This window comes from Herpailurus yagouaroundi, unplaced genomic scaffold, assembly GCF_014898765.1.
Source record: "Herpailurus yagouaroundi ecotype Mexico unplaced genomic scaffold, PumYag 194, whole genome shotgun sequence".
Classification (NCBI taxonomy): Eukaryota; Metazoa; Chordata; class Mammalia; order Carnivora; family Felidae; genus Herpailurus; species Herpailurus yagouaroundi.
Window position 1 is genome coordinate 5,237,938 of NW_024412425.1, and position 19,199 is coordinate 5,257,136.

General features: G+C 40.9%; 1 protein-coding gene across 3 annotated transcripts in view; it reads right to left on the reverse strand.

Annotated features, from left to right (window-relative positions):
* GARRE1 (granule associated Rac and RHOG effector 1) overlaps positions 1 to 19,199 on the reverse strand; it is an 83,830-nt gene that overhangs the window by 63,756 nt on the left and 875 nt on the right. Inside the window, exon 2 of one of the 3 annotated variants that reach the window (XM_040446198.1) lies at positions 2,328 to 2,381. The exons of 1 other annotated variant lie outside the window; for it this stretch is intronic. The gene's annotated coding sequence lies outside the window, so the exon portion shown is untranslated. Of the gene's footprint in view, positions 1 to 2,327; positions 2,382 to 13,453; positions 13,599 to 19,199 lie in introns of those variants that run through there. One more of the 3 variants, XM_040446200.1, reaches the window with a different exon arrangement.

Here is a 19,199-nt window from a genome sequence, read left to right on the forward strand (position 1 = left end):
TTTTATTTTTTATTTCTTTGTATTTTTTAATGTTTATTTTTCAGAGAGAGAGAGACACACACACACACACACATAGAGCGTGAGCAGAGGAGGGGCAGAGAGAGGAGGAGACACAGAATCTGAAGCAGGCTCCAGGCTCTGAGCTGTCAGCACAGAGCCCGACGTGGGGCTCGAACTCACAAACTGTGAGATCATGACCTGAGCCAAAGTCAGATGCTCAACTGACTGAGCCACCAGGTGCCCCAAAAACAAGTTTCCCAGGAACACCTTTAGTGCCAGCGTTAGTCTCCTTTTCATACTTCATTAGAAAGCTGTACTTAAATGCTGCTAACCAGAATCTAGAAACGTCGGTGCCAAAAGGGTCCATAAAGATCATCTAATTTAAGCCCTTCAATTTACAGATGAGGGGGAAAATCCCAGGATGCTGAACAGCTGCACTAGACCATAGAGCGCCGGGATCAAACTTGGGTGTGTGGATTCTCAGAGCTCCGAACACATATGTAAATGTTCTGTTCTGAACTATTCCGACTGGAGACAGATTAAGCTATGCTGTAGCAACAAATCCTGAAACAAGTGGCTTAACCTGACAGATTTATTTCTTGCTCACATGAAGTTCAGCATGGGTCTGGCAGCCCTTCTTCAACTTGTCGTGACACGATCAGAACTTGTGTTTTCCAGTCATCTCAGCACAAAAAAAGGAACTCAGACCTACTCTTCACTACTTCCCACTGGAAGCAACACACATCACTTCCCCTCATGGCCCTTTGACTAGAATTAGTCACATGGTACCAATGTAATGACAAGAGAGGCTGGGAAATGTAGGGGCCCATATGGAATATTGGGTAAGCATTACCATCAGCCATGGCTGACAACCCAGCCTTGCTGGGTGTTGTGTAGTTCTGACTAGGTGGTGGACGCAATTCTGATCCCACACAGGAGAGGCTGTTTGGTAACACAGAGTCCTCAAAGATCCTTTCCACATGCCAGGTGATTCCCACATGGGCTGCTCCGGGACATGGTTCTGTGTTGTGTATATGTATGTGGAGTTGGGGAGTGGAAGATGGTGGGGGGGGGGGGGGGCGGGAAAGGTCATAGACTCTTTTGAGAAACTGATGAAAAAACACTCCTAGTCAAACACATATCCAAAACACTGAGGTCTCCCTTCAGTTTTGGAATTGGAGCCCTAGGTGAAGAACCACCTGCCCTCCATACTCCCCGTGCCTCAGTGAGAACCTGTGTGTATAATCCCTTCTAACAAGACCACTTATGTCCCACAGTCAGGTGGGTTCTTCCCCAGGCAGAGAGAACACACAAGCCCCTTAAGAAGATGAAAACTGTCTTTTACTTATTCTTAACAGATCTGTTTGTTCCTGTGCTGATCTTTGCTATAATAAAACTAGACAGTGTTGAATTCAAGGAAATATGATGGAATTGAAATAACACTCAGGTTCTATCGTTTTCAAACAGGATTTTGCCAAGAGCTAAGAAGCAGGAAAGGTGGTGACATCCATTTAAGGAGTTGTCTTCACGGCAGTGATAACATCCCCTGACAAAATACTGTTGGATGGGTGATGGGTACCTGAGATCCATCAACCATTTGCTCTACTGTTGTGTATGACTGAACATTTCCACAATAAAAAGTATAAAATGCACACAGACATGCACAGAAGCACCTGGATATATCCCTTTTGTTATTTTTTACATAAAATTCTTCTCAACGCTTAATGTTTTTCTAATGCTTTCACCCCATATTTATCTGCCTGAAGGGCTAAAATATGTTCAATCTATTTCAGGACATTTCTGGATTTTCTTACAAAGAATTTTCACTGGGAAAATATTAATCACTTATGAATCCATTATTCATATGCATTGTGGAAGTCAATACACATTGTGAAAGACCTCAGTAGTTAGTTGTAGCCAAGACTTGTAAGATTTAAGTATTTTATTCATAAGTTTTAATGATGCCCAAGATTTATAAACACATAGCTGAGGAGGACATTTTAGTAGATAAGTCACGTTTTTTCAACACCACAGTAGTTTGCTAAATTCTCAATAGATTAAAATTGAACCCAGACCTGATTATGTCATTTAAAACCTTCCTTTCTGCAATCAAAGTCATCAGCAATTTCTATTTCAAACAATAACAAAGAACATGCTTGAAACTAGACAAAGTATAAAAAGAGTTTTCTTATACTCCTAATTGATATCAAAAATGGTTTGGTCAGCCTGAGAAAATCTGAAAAGCTTCCCTTTATAGAGAGTACAGTGGATAAGAGAGTGACCTTAGGGACCGACTAACTGGGTGGGATCCTGGCTCTGCCACTTACCAGCTATGTGACCTTGGCAAGTTCTTTAACCTCTCTGTGCCTCAGTTTCATCATCTGTAAGATAGGGATAATAACAGTAACTACTGTTATGAAGTTAAATGAGTTTATACACATAAAGCACATAGAATGACACCTGGCACATACTGAGCACTAAATGATGAACTTGTTATTGTCATTCCCATACAATAAGTGAGAGTAGGCAGGCCTTGTTATCTCTGTTCGTCTGGAGAAAAGTACAGACAAAGGTCCTGGAAAGGTCCCAACCCCGGAACTAAGTAGAAATCTACGTATCCTAGGGCAGGAGGCATCACATGTTTCAACGATGTGATAGCTATGATTTGGGAATACAGAGAATAATTATAAATCCATTTCAGTCATTAGCCAGCAGAGAAAATGGGAGTAAAAAGCAGTCCTGTTGTCTGCAACGGTATGGCACAAAGTAGCTTCACTTCAGAATGATGGGCTAAATAAATAGGCACACATACTTACCTTCCCACTGGCCCCAAATCCTAATGAAGTAACCATAAAGACATTGACAAGGGAATCACAACACAACAGTGATGAGTAGGGCTGAGGGATATAGTCTATTTAAATGCTGGCCACTTTCCAGAAGATGAAGAGAAGGCAGAGGGAATTATATGATACAACAGACCACAGCCGAGCTAAACACTTCCCAGAACATGCAGAGCCAAAGGCGGGCAGAGGGACAGAACCTTTTTTCCTGGAGGAGCTGTATAAACACCTGGCTTTGAGTGAGCAGGTACAGAAGTAAGGAGTGGGAAATAGGTTCATCAACTTGATCTCTATACTTCTGATGGTTGGTCACTTAATCAGCTAACTCCTCCTATGGCAAAAGGACTGCTGGAAAAACAGGAACCTTTTCTCAATTACCTATACATATATCATCAACCCAGTTCTTCACTGATAAGGATCATCAGACAGTAGACTTAAAAAAACAAAAACGAAAAACAAACACAAAAAACAAAAAACAAAAAACCCCTAACAACCAGAGAACACAAAAGGACACCTAGGATGAAAAGCGGATTGGACTCCAGAAGAAACATAGATTTTGTCCCTGAAAAGAAATTTTAACTGGTATCCTTAGAGAGATATCAGATAATGTACCCTTAAAACAAAAGCAAGCAAACCATAAAGGAGGCAGAAGGAAGAATTCTTGAAAATAAGAAATATGATTGCTAAGATGAAAAACAAGGGAAAAATAAAATGAGAGTGGAGTAGGGTGCAGGAGATATGCACACACATTTGCTTATGTATTTTAAAGTAAGCAATAGAAGAATAAATCAAAAACCAATAAAAATGTTACCTACGTGGTACAGAGTAAACAAGGGCATGGAAGAAAGCCATTCATTCTCTCAATCTACCTTGCTTTATAGTTTTATCTTTAGAACTAAGTAAATATTTTGTACAACTAAAAAAAGAAAAGTAAATCAAAAAGAAAACAATCCCTAAAAATAAAAAAAAACAAAAATGAACCTAAACTATCAAATAGTGTGGCATAACCACACAGAGAAGGATTATTTCAAGTTGAAAACAGTATTTTTACTGTAACTCTTTGGTGTTACTGCCAACGAAGGAGAACAGACACAAATATAAAATCAAAGAAACAAAAATCCTTTAACGATTCATCTGATTTTGAGATATTAACCTGAAATCATGACTTACCTTTTTCTTTCCAAAATGTACATGTTTATTTTACTAAAAAGACCTAGAAGGATTCACATCTCAGTTGTAATGAATGTCCCTAATACTATTTCCCACCCCCAAAACCAGAGCTCCTTAAAGAAATGGCTGATTCTAGATCTGGGGTCAGAAACAAAAAAGATAAGCCAGGAATTCTTATCAGGCCAGGCAGCAAGGAATTCTTCTAATGTGACTCCTGTCAAAAGGACTCAGACTCAACCTGAAGAATAAGCTCTATTAATGGACAATAATGGGACAATTTAAGCATACTAAATAAATAAATACATACTCTCCTAGAGCAAAATTCATTAAATATATAAAAATTAATGAGCTTGGACTTGGCAATGACTTCCTGGATAAAACACCGAAGCATAGGCAACAAAAGAAAAAAACAGACAAACTGAACTCATCAAAATTAAAACTACTGTGCATCAAAGGACACTATCAACAGAGTGAAAAGGCAACCCACAGAATGAGAGAAAAATGTATGTAAATTATACCTCTCAAAGGGGATTAATATCCAGGATATATAAGAACTACATACAACTCAAAATAAAAAACAAAACAGAAACAAAAACAAAAACCCCAAACCAAACAATCCAGTTTTAATACGGGCAAAGGACGTGACTAGAAATAAACAAATGGCTAACAAACACATGAAAAGATGCTCAACATTACTGATCATCAGGAAACTGCAAATCAAAACCACAATGACATACCACCACAAATCCATTAGGGTGGCTATTATAAAAAGAAAAAAACCACACAGAAAATAACATGTTCTCCAGGATATTGAAAAATTGGAACCCTGGGCATCACCAGTGGGTATATAAAACGGTACTGTCACTGTGGAAACAGTACAATGGTGCCTCAAAAAATTAAATGTATAATTACCATAAGATCCAACAATTTCACTTCTTGATATATACACAACAAAAGAAGTGAAAGCAAGAACTTGAACAGATGTTTGTACGCCGATGTTCATAGCAGCATTATTCATAACAGCTAAAAGGTGGAAATAAGACGAATGTCCATCAATGGATGAGTGTAAACAAAATTTGGTACCACCATAAAATGGGATATCATTAAGCCTAAAAAGGAAGGAATTTCTGATACATGGTTCAACATGTTCATCCACGTGGCAAGCTACTTCTCTAACTTGTCAGGCCACTGTTCTACAGAAACCTGCAGTGGTGGCAGTATCTGGGTACTTAAGTGCTACAGGGAAGAAGGCAGAGATCATGGTCCCTACTTCCAAAGTCACAGCTAGGTAACAAGATCATCAAACACTCTGTTTCTCAAGCTCAGGTGGAGAGTGAAGAGGACAGGTGGGTGGAGAGTACAGTGCTGGTGATTTCTCTGGGGAGCCTGTCCTTTATCTTTTATATCTGTTTACAGCATCTTTCACTACGTGTATGCACACGCATGCACACCTAATTTCTGTAGTCAAATATGTTCATCTGTTCTTTCAGCGTCAGGTTTTGCAACTTAATTTACTTGCCAAAATTAATGATCAAGCGTAGATGAACCTTTTGAAAAAGATATATAAATGGCCAATAAGCATACAAAAAGATGCTCAGCATCATTAGCTATCAGGGAAATGCAAGTTAAAACCATGATACCACTTCACAGCAACTGAGATGGCTTTCATAAAAAAGACAGACAATATCAAGTGCTGGTGAGGATGTAGAGAAACTGGACTCCTCATATACTGCTTGTGGGAATGTAAAATGGTGCAGATACTCTGGAAAGCAGTCTGGCAGTACTTCAAAAGGTTAAAAATAGAATTACCACATAACCGAGCAATTCCACACCTACGTATACACCTAAGAGAAATGAAAAACATGTCTACGCAAAAAACCTGTATATGAAGTTTACTATTCATAATCGTAAAAACGTGGGAACAACCCAAATGTATCAACTGATGAATGAACAAAGAAGATGTAATTTAGCAGCCATCCAATGGGATATTATTCAGGCATAAAAAGGAATGAAACATTGATACACGCTACAACACGTATGTGCCTTGAAAACGTTATGCTAAGTGAAAGAAGACAGACACAAAAGGCCACATACTACAGGACTGCATTAATATGAAACATCCAGGATAGGCAGATCCATTGAAACAGAAAGTAGATTAATGGTTGCCTAGGGCTGGGGGATGAGAAGAATAAGGAATGAATGCTAATGAGTACAGGGTTTCTTTTTAGAGTGATAAAAACATTCTAAAATTGATTACGGTGGTGGCTGTAGAATTCTGAATGTACTAAAAATCACTGAATCATATATTTTAAATGGACGAATTATAGAGTATGTGAGTTATATTTCAATAAAGCTGTTATAAAAGAAAAAAAAAAACATGAACCACTCCATAAACAATTCCCTCTTCAAAGAAAAAAATACAGAATATTTTCTCTCCTCTCCAGTCTGTAACAATGTAAATCTAAATCTACCCTTGATAATGTGGAGACGCCACAGGAAATTCTTCAGGGAGATTAGTGAAGTTATTGTCTGTGAAGTTCAAAGCCCAATCATTTCCATGTTTTTTGTCAGTTCAGAATGACACAAGCCATATTTAGAAATGCACTCCAGAAAAATGCTTTGAAGAATTTTATTCTCAACATTCATGAATTTAAAATATCTATCCAGGCAAGAGAAAATGCCCGAAAGATTTAGTTCTTTGTTCTCTGAGTCCTAGGACTCTACTTTTTTGGCTCCCCTTATCTGTTATCACACTAAGAAGAGTGAGGCAATGCTGACTGAGGAGATGCTAGCTCTCCTAAGCTCCACTCCTGTCCCCCTGGCCATTCTTAGTGGCCTCTTTGAGCCACTCGTCCCTGACAGACCTGAAGCACTATGGTTCCCCCAGAGTTCTATGCTGTGCCTTGTCTGTTTCTATTATCAACATATTCTCCCTGGGAGGATCCCCAAATCCATCTCTCTAGCCCAGATCTTTCTCCTGTGCTCCTGATCCCAAATATTCAACAACCTTCCGGACAGGTCCTCAAATCAAGTGCCCGCAAACAACCCTCCCCATCTTCCATTGCTCCTTTCCTGTCTTAGTGAACGTCATCACCGCCTACCTACTGGATCCACCATCTCCACCTGTGAGCCAGACACCTGGGTGCTATCCTCTACTCCTCACTCCCCTCTACAGCCACTTAATCATTTAGTCGTACCCTTCCTGCCTCCTTAATAGCTCTCAAGTCTTTTCTCTTCAATCTTTATTGCCGATCCAGAGTTCTGATCTTCTTTTCCTCTTGCTGGAATGACACAGGAGCCTCCTTCCAAACTCCTGGACTGCTCCATTCTGGTTGCTGTGTCATTGTTTTAGAGCCAATTTAATTACCTACTCTGCTGCTTAACATCAGTTATGGCTGTCCACAACGCTTCCCAGCTGTCTTCCCCCACCCCACTGCCCACCACTGCCCAGGTCTTGCTTGTGCCATCTTCCCTCTTACCATCTACGTGCTCAGTTCCCTCTGCCTGGAAAGCTCTCCTGGTTTATACTCACTTCTCTTGGATGTCTAACTTAGAAATCACCTCCTCTGGGAAGCCACCTTGGCAAAAAGTGAGCTAGGAGTCCCTCTGTGTGCTACTGTAACACACTGTTTTTGGCCACGTCTTAGCATTATCTTTACTGTACTGTAACATACTGCATCACACTACCAGTTTGTGTGTTTCCCTGCCACCTCCAACGCTCGGGATCATGGAGCTCATTCAAGATATTCAAGAGTGCTAAGTACACTGTAAACATTCAACAGGTATTTGATGAATGATCAGTACATCCTCAGTACTTATTTAATGGTGACTTTTATACAGTCAGTGTTGCTGCCCACAGAGGCAGTGGTTAAGTGGTAGAAATAAGGCTCTGCTTAAAAAAAACAAAAAACAAAAACCAAAAACAAAACTACCGATGACATGTCATGTTCACACAAGCACTCCTCAACAAAACAAACCATTTATCAAGCGCTGACAATCTGTCAAGCATTAAACCAAGCTTTAGCTACATAATCTCATTTAATCCTTGCTAGAACCCTAAAATAAAAACAGCTGACATGAACCAAGTGGGTATTCAGTACTAGGCTTTGTGCTATGCACTTTACATGTTATTATCTAATTTAATTCTCTCCATGACCCTGTGAGGTAGGTGAAGCATCTAAAGAGGTTAAGTGAGTTTTTCAAGTTCTTGCCACGTGGCTAAGGTAGGAGTCACCAAGAGAACTGGGTTTGGGGCCTGGCAGTCTGCTGCCAGAGGCGGAGCTCTCCACCGCACTATCCCACCTCTGTCAAATATCTAGACGGCAACATTCTGTTTATCACTCTTAGAGATTATGGCTTAAAGCTGTAGTCTTGGAAGTGACAGGAAGTTGAGCTGGAGTAACGAAAAGTAAAGAGATTTCTCTTTAGGAGATCATACCCATATCTATTCTTGATGACACCCACATCCAACTCTGGTCAAGACCCCTCTCTCCCCCTCTCTCTCCCTCTCTCTCTCTCCCCCTCCCAGGACTAGACCCATGAGACATCTCCTCAGGTCCTTCAAACTATACGTAGTCATCCTTCCACTCCCTGCTCCTCCTGCTGTATGTACTGTCTTGGTTCAAGGCACCTCCAACCATGAGCCTAAACCCAAGATGTTGCCCCACGTGGGCCCTGTCCTGGTCCCTTTGCTTTCTATCCCTTACATTCAATCCCACCAATTCTGTTCACCTGGTCTACAGCAACTGCTCCATAAATGTTAGCTATTGTTACTGCTACATGCAGTAGCCTCTAAATGCCTCTCATTTTCTTCTTTATACATGCAGTCGTCTTCTGGAGCAAGCAAGACAGGACTGAGAGAGAATGCTTGCCGTGAGGACCAGAAGCCAAGCTGTCAGATGCTCAGACCCAGCTCTTTCAACTGGAGTACGCAGAAGGGAAGATGTACCTCAGCGTTGGAACCCAACATTGTATTTTATTCCATTTTACAAAAGTAGAAGTCAGCATTCAATCCTTTAACACAGTGGTTCTCAACAAGTGGAGGACAGGATACTTCACACACATACACACACATGCACCCACCTCAGGGGACATTTGGCAATGTCTGGAAACATTTTTTGGTCATCACAACTGGGGCAAGTGCTAGGGGGTAGAGGCCAGAAATGCTAACTATCCTATGATGCACAGGGCATCTCCCTTGTTCATCCAAAGACAATTACCCAACCCAAGATGTCCACCTTCCGTGTTCAAGTTACCTAATGTGTAAAAAGTTACTTCTCTCTGGGAAGAGGATACACACTTCCTACATAAGTTAAGCTATCACAGGTCCACAATACAGTAAGAGTTATCATGGGAAAACAAGTGGGTAAATGCTAAACAGTGGCTTCAAAAACAAACACCATTATGAGTTCAGGGGAAGGAGAACACTACAAAGGCTGAGGCACTCTTCAAAGATCTCAGAGAGCAGACAGGGCTCTTTAGTCCCCTCCGAGCCTGCCAGTCAAGGCTCCCACTAAGTGACCAGAACCCACCTTTCCAGCCTTACTTGGAACAGGTCCCTTCAGCCCACCCTCTGCTTCTGCCAGACTGTTCACCCAGGACAGCAGCTGGGCCACGACGTCCCGCTCCTACTGTTATAATGGAGAAAACCTCTCACCTACTGCACAGAAGCGCTGCCCTCCTACTGAGCAACACCACACCACACCAAGGGTAAGGAGGACATGTCATCATCTCAACCCAATCATAAAATCAGGTTCCTGTGATTCCTACAGGAAAGAGGTAGCGAAAAGACTAAGGTGGAAAATGTTTTAAATGGCTCAGGCCCTAAGGCCTTGTCCTCTGCCACCCCAAATCAGTGCTTAGCAGCAGCCAGCCAGGAGCTGCCTCATTTCCTGTAGTTGCTCGGTAAAAATAGGAAGTGGGGGAGGAAGTTCGCAAAGCAGAAACAAAAGTAATCACTGCCTAGCTTCCTGAACACAAATCACTGAGCAGGGAGGGTATCATTAAAACATCAAAATGGAAAGGCAGGCATGGAGAGCCAAAGCCAGAGGAAAGGAAGTGACACTTCTGGGTCCACCAAGCCCGGATTATTTCTGTGCCCAGGAGACTGCCCCCAAATAAAAATATGTGCAAAACTGAACACTAGCCTATTATACGGACACAGTTTCCATGGAACTAATGTTAATTAGTTAAAGAATGTTAATTTAAAGAATCATGCAAAAACTCCGGAAACATTAAAGTTCTATCGGAGTAAAACATGTCAGTGAAGAAGTTTTAAGGAGGCCAAGATTTTTTTTTTTCTGTTCAAGAAATGACTACTAAAACTACTGTTAATGCAAAACAAAAACTTACTGAATAACTGATCAGTTGACAAAATCCGAAGTTCATGTATCCTAAAGTGAGCTATGAAAACTCAAGGACATAGAAAAAAAAAACCCTACTAAATAGAAACTCTAATCAATGTTCGAATTTACAATAGTTAAAATAAAGATGTTACTATACCCATCCCACAGCAACACCTTGAACCCTGTGTGTGAATGGTGCCTGAGTGTTCCAGGAACCCAGGAAATCAGTGCCTGCGGTCAGGAGCTTCTGGTCTAAGAGGGGAACTAACTGTCTCCACACTGTGATGTCTGACTATCTCCTGTCCTGACACTTGCTCTGTAACACTGTAACATTTATCACCACAAAACAGGACATTCCTCTACAATAACAAAGCAAGTTGTCATTAGTGGGTCTGAAGAGCTTTTTTTATTTAGTAATCTACAAACAACTGATAATTTAAGCAGAAGAAAAAAATTTTCTAACCATAAAGTCAACAGAGTTGAAATTCAGTTTCAAAATAGCACAGGCAAAATAAAATAAATAAATAAATAAATTAAAAAAAAAAGGCCAAATGTGTTACATAGTCATATAGATGAAGAGCAATTTTGCTTAAATTGAGGGTATTTTGGGGGTGGGGAGAGAAAGGAAGATCAAAGACTAGTTTATTTTTTTTTAAGATTATTTATTTATTTTGAGAAAGAGAGTGCAGGAGAGGCGGAGAGAAGGGGTGAGAGAGAGAGAGAAAATCCCACACCGACTCAGCACTGTTAGCACAGAGCTGACATGGGGCTTGATCCCATGAACTGTGAGATCATGACTTGAGTCAAAACCAAGAGTTGGACACTCAACCAACTGAGGCACCCAGGTGCCCCAAGACTAATTTATTTTTGTAAAGAGCATATGAATAAGTAGAAACGTCAATGAAATGGATGGTAATCACCATATATTCAGTTTCATACCAAGAAAAATGGTGAAAATTTAATGGGAAAAAAAATCCATTATGGGTCCTCATGAGGAGAGATCTAGCTAGGTATTGAATTTTTTCGTAATAAATCAACCTACTGTATCCTAAGACTTGTGTTTAGTCTTATAAAATCAAAAGAGTAACTCAAAAGCTGTTGCCTTTAAAACAAAACAAGGATAGAAATTTTGAAAGAATTTTATTAGAGGAACACTCTGAGCCAAAAAAAAACCTTATTCAACAGAAGTCTTCAAAAGAAGGAAAAGCAGGGGGTGGGGGCAGCTGGCAAAGCCTTGCCAAGAAAAGGTTTATCTACAAATAACTACCACACATCACCAAAGGATAAATAAAGTTAGCTCTGAAACTTCTGAGAAAGTCTGCTCAGGTAAAACCAGGTTTTTATTTATAAACTAAAATGGTTTTGGACCATTAAAATTTTTCACATCAGGGGCACCTGGGTGGCTCAGTCGGTTAAGCGACCAATTCTTGATTTTGACCCAGGTCATGATCTCATGGTTCATGAGTTTGAGTCCTGCATCTGGCTCCATGCTGGCAGCGCTGAGCCCGCTTGGGGATTCTCTCTACATATCCCTCTGCCCCTACCCTGCTTGCACATGCTCTCTCTCAAAATAAATAAACATTAAATAATTTTTTTAAATAAAAAGTATTGAAAAAAATTTTTTCACATCAAATGCAGCTGAGCACTATGAAAACATTCACAACAACAAATTTTGCCAATGACAGAAATTCGGGTATAAGTCAAGGAGAATGACCTAAAGTCCATCTTTTTTCTAAACTGAAGTATAGTTGACTAAAGTCAATCATTTTTTAAAAAACACAAACACTGATGTAATTTTTTGAACCCCAATTGTTAAAACGGTCCCCCAAATCTACATCTATTAAAAACCTCTAGTTTATTTTTATTAGTATATTACGTGAAAAAGCCTTGATCCACTCAGCTCTGTTTGAGCCTAGTTTTAGCAGTTGTTATTCGCAAAGTTTCCTAACATAAAAGCAAGTTGAACTAATGAAAATTGATGTATCCATTAGAAAGTTATTTAAGAAAACTTAATAGTGCTACTCATTCTTAACAATTTGCACTGTGGAACCTATTTAAAATTAACCTCAAATGGGGAAAAACAAGTATTTATCAAGAAACTCATATACAAATGGGTAAATCAAACTGTAATCTATAAATTATTTCTCTTACTATGGAGAGGAATTACACAGATTTTAGATAAATATGCTTCAGATTCAGGACCGTTTCTGAAAATTTAAGGCACCCTTGAAAAATTTTATCAGTGGACAATTACCCAGCTCCTGCCTCCAAGCTGGGAACACTGCCTTCAATTCTGCACACCCAGCAAGCCTTCCCAACTCTCAAAAAGAACCACAAGTCAGAGTCAAGGCAGAGGGACCCCATTCTACCTCACAAAATCCCAGCAGGTCAAATAACTAGCAGTGAGGACATTTAAGAAGCCTCCTCTCCATCCCTCCCATTCTCCCCAGGCAGGGAAGACAGGGCTAGAGCAGGCCTGCAGTGGCTTACCACCAGACTGACTTCCAGGCTCTGCCACTTCTCCAGGCCATGAGCTCTCACATACTCGAGCATTTACTGAGGCCGTACTTATGTGCACGACACCGCTCCAGGCACTGGGGATACAGTGATGAATGAAACAGACATAATTCCTGTTCTTGAGGAGCTTCCAACCTAATGGGAGAAAAAGCTCATGCTTTTACCTTGTAGGTAAGATGCTCCAATACAAAGAGATTTCCTGGAAACAGGCACTGACAAAGTGCAAGTCATTATTGGTATGGGTTTGGGAGTCAGACTGACCTAGATATGCATCTTTGTTCTCAGTGATTATCAGTTGAGTGAATGGCACTTACTAATCTACGCCTCAGTTTCTTTGAACTCTGTGCCTCAGTTTCTTCAGTCCAGTGGGGAGGCCTAAATCCATAAACCACAGTACCTGGCACAGCTTGAGTCTCACTCAGGAACCGCAGCTATCCGCTCGGAAAGAGGCTGGGCACCAGTCAGAAGGAAGCATTTTACCTTCTAGTGAAATTCTTCATACTGCCCTACTGTCAGTGAAAAAAGCAAACTTTTCCTCCTCAAAATACCACAGTTACAATATTTTTCAAAAATAGTACTTACCTTCCTGCTGCTCTGGCCCCAACTCTCAAAGTCCTGGCAACAAACTAAGAGGGCTGCCCTGTGTCCTTCAGAGGGAAGGTCAAGGCTCCTCCCATTTCCCTGCTCACCACTCCCTCCCCTTCGGCCCCTAGCTGAAGGAAGATGAGCCAGGACTAGGCTGAAGAGGGTGACTGACTCACATTATGAAGCACAGGGATGTGGCTGCATTCTCTGCTACTTTGAGACTCAGGGGCAGGACAGGTCTTTGGGAGCATAAGAGAGGGACCACTTTTGACTTCCCTGCCCAGGTTACCGCAACCTGCAGCACTTGAGTCTGGGAGCCAGGCCAGCTCTCCTCTGCCAGTTCTCAGGCATCCACCTCTAGGACCTGGGGGGTGGGGTAGGGGAAGACTCTGGGATTCCCAGGTTCCCCACTGTAATTACCATCCTGCTAGCACCTAATCCCAAAATTATTTCTAATATGAAAATTTAGATTTTTTTCCCAGGTAATATCTAGATCTAATTCTGCACTCAAAAACTATCCCATTAACACTCTTTGCAACTACCAATTTGAAAAACCACATATCAGACTGTGGCCCAGACACAAGGGACATAGTCAAACAGTTAACAACAACAACAACAAAAAGTGATAGCATCTAGGAATGAATCCTAGAAACAGACTCAGTAAATGTAGAGGCCTGTATCCAAGACACTCAGTGGCAGCACTGTCCACAGGCATCCACCTGGAAGTAGCCCACGTATCCTGCATTAAGGGATTCATTAAATAAATTACACAGGGACACCTACATCATGGCCATTTCAAAGATCAAGGTACATTTCATCAAACCTAGGATGTCATTTATAAATCATATCATTATTTTATACCTGCTAAGAAAAACTCTGCCATATAATGACGACCTGCCATCACACGCTGTATCCCAATTTCAGGCTCCCTTCAGCCTCCTGCCTGTCTCATTTCTCTGTCTGTCTAGGGCACAGATCACCCTTGAAACAAGTACCTGTGTTCCCTTTTCTCTCATTTCACTTTTTCTAGCAGTTGCCCATATTTAAGATCCACTGTTTGGATGAAACCATCGTGGGCCCCTTCAGTTCCCAGAGCCTGTCGTGAGCTCCTGCAGCCTCCACTGCCATTGCTTTTTGTTAGCTTCCCTTTCTGCATGAACTGCAAGTGCGCAGCAACAGGGTGGCCCCATCTTCACATGCACCGTAGTGCACAGTACAAGGCCACAAGGCCACACCACCACCACCACCACAAAACACATCGGTCAGGAACTGTTCTAAGAACTTCACAAGTACTGACTCATTTACACCTCACTGTAACTCCGGGAGATAGCTAATGCTGCCTCTCCCATTTTCAGACAGGGTAAAATGGGGAAAACAGAGGCTGTGTGACTTAGAGATTAATGACTAGTAAGTGGCAGAGGTAGGAACGGAACCCAAGCAGTCTGGATAGAATCCTGTTCTCAACATCTATGCTACATTCCCCCTCTTAATGACTGCTACATACATGGCAAACATTTAAAAATTTGCTTTTATTAACTTTTAATTGAAAATATAATACACATATACAGTGAAAAGGAAATCACACAAAAGAGTATGTGAGAAAAAGCTAGTTCAGTCTAACAGCCTAGATTTCTTGGGCTTCATCCCAAAGGCAACCACTGTTTCTTTTCTATCACTTCAGGAATTTTTTTCTACACTTAGAAACCTATTTCATGGGGCGCCTGGATGGTTCAGTCAGTTAAGAATCTGACTCTTGATCTCAGCTCAGGTCTTGATCTCAGGCTTATGAGTTCAAGCCCCATGTTGGGCTCCGTGCTGGGCATGAAGCCTACTTAGAAAAACAAAAAACAAAACATTTCATGTGTATCTCTCTCTCTCTCTCTCTTTTTTTTTTTACACAAATGGGCCCATGCACAGTGTTCTGCATCTAGCCTTTTTCACTGAATGACATTTCTCCAAGCTTGATGCATATCAGCACCTACACCCTTTTTTATTCAATGCTAAGATACACATATTTTCACATTTTAACCCAAGATGGTTCATAAAGTCAGAGTATCTTGATGGGCATGGACTTCATCAGGAAATACATGAGTCACAAAGGCTTTTAAATGTACAAAAGATACCAAGTGTTAGCCTTGCAGAGATGTGCAGACTGAATCACCCACCAGGCAGAGACCAACCAGCTGACATTCCACATGTTACTTACTTCTCCTGTAATATACCTCTCTACTTCAGGGGGTTGTTGTAAAGACTAAACAAGGTAATATACACAAGACACATGGCACCAAACCTGGCTATCACAGTGAGTCTAAGGGATTAACATAATACCTGACACATTGTTAGTGCCCAATAAGTTACATATTGTTCTTAATTGTTTCTTCAAGAGCTGGCTCCACTTTCCTCTCCAATCTCATTTCCCTCTACTTCCTTATTCGTACCTGCCTACCCTTTACCCTAAAACTCTATAGCTCACATATCTCAGCCTGCTCACCTCTACACCTTTGTGCCTGTCATGGCCCTCCCTAAAAGTCCTTTCCCCTCACTGTGGTGCCGAACTAACGTTCTCCTACAGTATGCAGCTCAAGCCCATCCTCCAGGGAATCTTCCCTGACAACTGCAGGTGGATTCTCTGGGGGAACGGTTTGGGAAAATTGTATCTATCATGGCTACCCCTTTTGGTTCTAGGTTTTGTCAGTGCACCCAGGAGCAAGCTGGTCCAAGGCAACTGATTCAGGTCACCTAAACTCAAAGATGACTATGTATGAACCAGAGGGCTAGTTACTAAGTTTATAAATACCCATGAAAGCTAATATTTACTGAGCACTTACCAGATGCGAGGCAGCAAAAAGGAAAGTACTACTATTATCCCCATTCTACAGAAGGGCAAACAGAGATTAGCCAGCACCCCAAGACCAGGATCTGATCCGAGCAGTCTGCATATGGAGCTCTCAGCCATTCATAATCTCTCGTTGGCAGGAAATCTCCATGTGAAGCCATGTTCTAATCAGAAGGTATCAGGAGAATGGAAGCAAAGCAAGGGAAAGATTCTCCTGGGTAGAGGCATCAACAGAGATGCACCCATCTGCTTGATGGTGCAGAGGCTCACTGAAGGACTGCACACAGCTCCTCTGGCCAGAGTCCCCAGGCAGTCCTACAGACATATCACCAAATTCCTCTCTTGGATTCACCACCCCAATTTCCACAGACACCATCCCAACCCTCTCCTAGAAATGCAGTCTTTCTTCTGAGGATACAAAATTAAGTTTAAGCAATTCTGGCTACAAACACATTCCAATCATGCCTTCTTGGGGTTATAGCTGGGTCATTTTGGTTGAACTTAAAGTTTTCCCTGAAATTCTCCAAACTACACTTACAAAAATGTCTCTTGGTTTACATCTTTTCTATAGACAGCTCTTTTATTCTCATTTCATTCACAGATGATCACTGATTCATTCAACAAACACTTGATTGTTCCCACAACACTGTGTTCTAGGTCCTGGAGATAATAGCAGTGAACAGGACAGGCAAGATCTCCGAAACCTGGTGGAGCTTATCATGTGTCCCCCACTTCTAGGCACTTATGACACTTTATGGCAATTGCTTATTTGGCCTTCTTGTTCAGGCTGTGTCTTTCAGTTCTGTATTCCAATTTTCCACAACAGTAACTGGCCCACACTGTGAGTACTTCATAAATGTGAGTTGACTAAATTAATCAATAAAAGCACTGGGTCTCATCTTTCTCATCCAGGGTGGGACCAGATTATGTCTGAAGTCCCTAAGAGTAAACATACAAAATCTAAATCATGTTAAAGGGACAGAAAGCAAACCGCAAATACAACTCCAATCAAGAAGGAAAATGGAATGAGATAGGTCCTTACAGTCATGAAAGACAGTCCACCTTGGGAAGCAGTGAAGGGCTCCCTCACCTGGAGAAAGCACAGACTGGAGAACATGACCAGGGGTCTGTTGGAGGTACGGAAATGACTTGCAGTAAAGTCTGAGTTGGGGTCAATGTATGGAGACAGGAGTGAGGGGGTGAAGTGGTTCTCTGCCTAGATCTCATACTGGATGAGTGCAAAGAAGCACTGTTTTGGGGGAAAAGAGGTAGAGGCATGAAGCTAGGCCTTGGAAAATGCTCATAGACAGATGTGGGACGAGCACCAACAAAGACAAGTGAAAAACCACAGTCACAAAGTTTAAGAAAAGGACTACAATAGCTCCAAGCCAAAAAGGCCAACCAAGAGGAGACTGACAACAGCAAGAAAATCTGGCTTACCATGCCAAATATTTATGGTCAAGGTCAAGGGAAATGAGTAAGCAGCAGCCACTGCATCTATCGATTGGGCCTCAAGAGCAGTTTCAATAGAGATAAACACATTTGAAACACAACCCCTCACTCATTCAGGCTCTTAGTGAACTTATACTAAGAGAAAAAGGCACCCCCCACCCCCCTTCCCTGGCCCCACCGTAACTCCAAAGTAAAGCTATTTCTTATTCAAACCAACATTCTTTGTCCAGAGAGGAAGGTCATCATTTTCCACTAAGGACGAAGTCTCAGGAGGGAAAGAAAGAGAGTGGACACCCAACCCATGGGATGCCCCAGCCGACTAGCTCTTACATACGATTATTTTCCTACAGTCTTGGAAGCACCACTTGACATAAAGCTTCTGGTGTATTAGGCTCCAGGATTGAAATAGAATAAACATTTAGTAAGATTTCAGCAGAATCATATGCAACTTGTTTAAAAATTTTTTTTAAAGGATGCTTAAAACATGCTGTCTTCCAAAAATCCAGAGATAATTTTAGATTGAAAAATCAAGGCTTGCCAAGGGAATCTGAGAGCTTTTCTATCTTGGTCTCCAATGCTAACCTACGTATTCGTGTGCAAAAATAGAGGAAGATTAGAATCTCAAATGCCAGACTGAAAAGTTGCCACAACAAACCTGAACTCTTCATATGGAGTTTGTTATCCTGTCAGCAAGAAAGCAAATGAAACAATAAACTAAACTTTTCATTTTTAAAGAGAAAAAGAAAAAAAAAAAAAAAAAAAAAAAAACACACACAAACACAAAATATTTCCAAGCCTATATAAAGAAAATTATTAAGAAAAAGAAAAAATACAGTCAAAAAATTAAAAAAACAGTCTTCACAAAATCTACATATCAAATTTGAGTAGTGTCTTATAAACACATACTGAGAACTTCAGATCTAAAATATGATAAAACGGCAGTCATAGCTTATTCAATAAAACTGGGTCAACTAACCATTTGGAAAATATTTTCTATCTTACACCAAAACGAAATTTTGAGTAGCAATTTTTAAACTGAAATTTAAAAAATAATCATAATAAAACCATGAAACGAGAAGCAAAATGAATGGAAGTTTTTATAACACCGGGACGGAGAAGAATTTTTCCAACTTGTCAATAAAGGAAACAAATATAACCGATTTTTTACACGAAGGTTACCTTTGACCTCATTTGTAAATTTATCCTAAAACAATCAGACGATTCCTTTTGACAAAATTATCTTGTGATGTGACCAACTGGGAACAATCTACCTATGTACCAGCAGGGCTTTAAATTACGGTGTGCAATCAAGTCCACAGAAGTGACAATACAAGTGAAATGCGTTGTATTTACTGACATAACCAAAATGTTAGCAATGATCGTCACTGAGTGGCAGGCTGGCGGATGACTGTCATTTGAAAAAGTATTGTCACAACACTTTTTGTGTTGTCTTGA